Raw genomic sequence first — 2,843 nt, forward strand, 5'->3', positions numbered from 1 at the left:
TTTCCCTTCAGTTTTCCCCCTAAGCTTGGCTATTATCAGTTTGGGCTTTGCTGTTAATTATCGACTCCTTGTTTCATTTGAAAACAGTGCCAGGGACTTCTCGATGGCAGTCGCGGGCAGCAGCAGGATGTGGAGGCGCAGGCGGAGATGCTGTGGGCAGTGATTGCGGGTGAGTCACCTCTCGTTCCTGGGCCCCGGGTCCGACTGAGTCCTGGCCTTCTGACAGTCCAGAAGCCCTCTCTCCAGAAGAAGGCACGTCCACTGTACACGCACGATCAGGACCATGTCCAAACCCCTTAGCAGCCCGGGAGCCCGGGGTTCAGCACCCTTGAGCCGGGGGATTGTCAGAGACCCTCTGACAGTCAAGTGTCCCCATTTAAGTCGCTGTGCGTTAAGTGGAAAAGGAGGAAGAAAGACTTCCAGGAATACAGCCTGGGCCTCTCCGCTAAAGAGGGAAAGCGCCCTCTTGCTCCCCCTCTGGGAAACCTGCTGTGGGAACAGGGAGGCCAGGGCATTTTTGCTGCACGTGCTCCCAGGCCACGCTCTCGGGGCCTCCTGGATGAACGCGGCCTGTTTTGCTCTGTGTGTGTCGGGGCCAGGAGGGAGGGACCCAGCAGTCAAGGCTCAAGAAAGGGTTTATTTTTTTCTGCCCCGCTTCATCGGGAGCCCTGACATGCGTTTGTTGCCGCCTGGGTCTGACGGGCCAGCAGCCAGGTCTAACCAAAAAGTGTGCAGAGTAAACCGAACAGGGACCAGATGCAAGGGTTTCCAACTCCCAACCCGCCTCGGCCGCACTGCTGGTGACTGCTGCGTGCTCCACCTGCCCTTGGAGGGTCACAGCAGAGCCCATGCAGGGAAAGCAGGGGCTGGGCAGGGGCTGGCAGGGCCTGGGGGAGATGGGGCTGAATTGCGCTGTGTGAAGAGCTTCTAATTGGAAATCCAGAAGGCGGAGATGGGGTAGAAAGAAACAAGGACGCACCCACTTACTGAGGACTTACTGCACCCAGTGCTGTGTATATAGTAATTCTATTATTCCAGCTCATCCGTGAATAGGTGAGACAGGTATTATTTAGCTATTTACTTAACAAAGGTCATTAGCTGACTCTGTGCTGGACTCCAGTTCAACAGCAAACAAACACAAAGCCCTTGCTCAGGCGGAAGTTACCTTCTAACGGGGGCGCAGACAACCAAATCTTACACAACTAAATACATAAGATGACAGGTGGAAGTCAGCTCTAGAGAAACATGACGCTGCCTAAAGGGGTAGCGAGTAACTGGGGTGGCCAGGGAAGGCCTTGGGGCTGAGGGAGCAAGCCGGGCGGTGGCCAGGGCCCCGGGCAGAGCCGGTGCAAAGGGCCTCTGCGCCGTCATCTGAGGTCCAGCAGGGAGGCCAGATGGCTGGAGGCAGGGGAGGGCAGTGGGAGTGGGGGTGGGGGCAGAGGACTCCATGCCACCCTGGGCACTTTGGACATTATCCTGAGGGAGGAATGAAATGGAAACCATTCGGGACTCTTGAGCAAAGAGCCAGAAAGAATAACTGGCTTCCATTTTAAAAGCATCTCTCTGCTGGCTGGAGAATTAGACCACAAGTGGCCAAGTTGGAAAGTAGGTATGTGGGGGGGGGGGGTCAGTGAGTTATGGCAGACGAAGATTCTGAGGCTCATAAACATGCCTCAAAAATCTGATGGCACCACTGCCGTCGCATCGACTTTAGGGTAGAGCAGGCACGAGCCAAGAGGTCCGGCACAGCTTGCTCCAACCCCTACCCAAGTCCCCTGGGGGCCCTGTCGCCTTTCCAGACTCCTCTCTGGGACCCTCAAGGGGCATACATTCAGCCCCTTGCTTGGCCTTTGCATGTTTTTCCGATGCTGTGATGCTCTTCTCCCACTTTGTCACTTGCTCAGTCCTGTTCCTCCTTCACATTCTTAATTGGCTTTTTCTCAGGGACTCCACCTCTGTCTTAATTGTCTTTTCTCAGCAAAACCAGGCCAGGTACCTTTGTAGGGTCCTCAGTCATGCCTTGCTCACATTGCTCACACCTGGAAGTCCTGCTCTTTGTTGGCCTCCTGCTCTGGACTCTGAAGTGCCCGAGGGCAAGTTTGCTTCTCTCTTGCTCACCTGCTAACACTTAAATTGGCAAATAACATGGCACATAATATGGACACTTGATTGCCAGTACCTCATGAGTTGAATAGAAAACACTTGCCCAAGGTCACACAGCTAATCAGCAGGAAAATCAAGGCTCACACTTCTCATTCCAACTTCCTTGCAGCCCCAGGACTTGAATTCAAGGCTGGTTTGGGGCCCCAGCTGGCTATGGTTCTTGAGTGAGTAATTTTGTTTTCCTGGGCATTGGTTTTCCCAGTTATAAAATGGGAGTGCTAGATACTAGGTGCCTTTCCAAGTGCTAGCACGTCCTGCGGGAGCTCCTAGTCATGAGACTCTCCCAGACCTTAAAGCACCTAACCCCAAACTGCAGAATCACAACTACAATAAATGGACTCAGGATCTTGGTTTTGTTTGCTTAACCAAGAGGCCCAGGTTATTATTATCACCAAACGACTTCTGAAAATACATTTTCATGGAACTCCTTTCCAGTCGAGGCTCCCAAAAGGGAAAGTTCAAGGAGGTAAAAATAGGATTGCAATGACTGTTTCAACCCTAATACCAGTTCCTTCTCAAATGTCTCTTCTCTTTTATAAAAAGTAACCCTGCTTTGGAAGCTGGATATTTATTTATGTGAATTTTTTGGGGGGGAGGTGGGTGGCAGCACCACTGAGGGTGCAATTTCTTGGACAACTTTAAATAGCACTGTCCTGATGAGCTTTAACCAAGTCTGAATT

The sequence above is a fragment of the Dasypus novemcinctus genome, chromosome 1, assembly GCF_030445035.2.
Source record: "Dasypus novemcinctus isolate mDasNov1 chromosome 1, mDasNov1.1.hap2, whole genome shotgun sequence".
Taxonomy (NCBI): domain Eukaryota; kingdom Metazoa; phylum Chordata; class Mammalia; order Cingulata; family Dasypodidae; genus Dasypus; species Dasypus novemcinctus.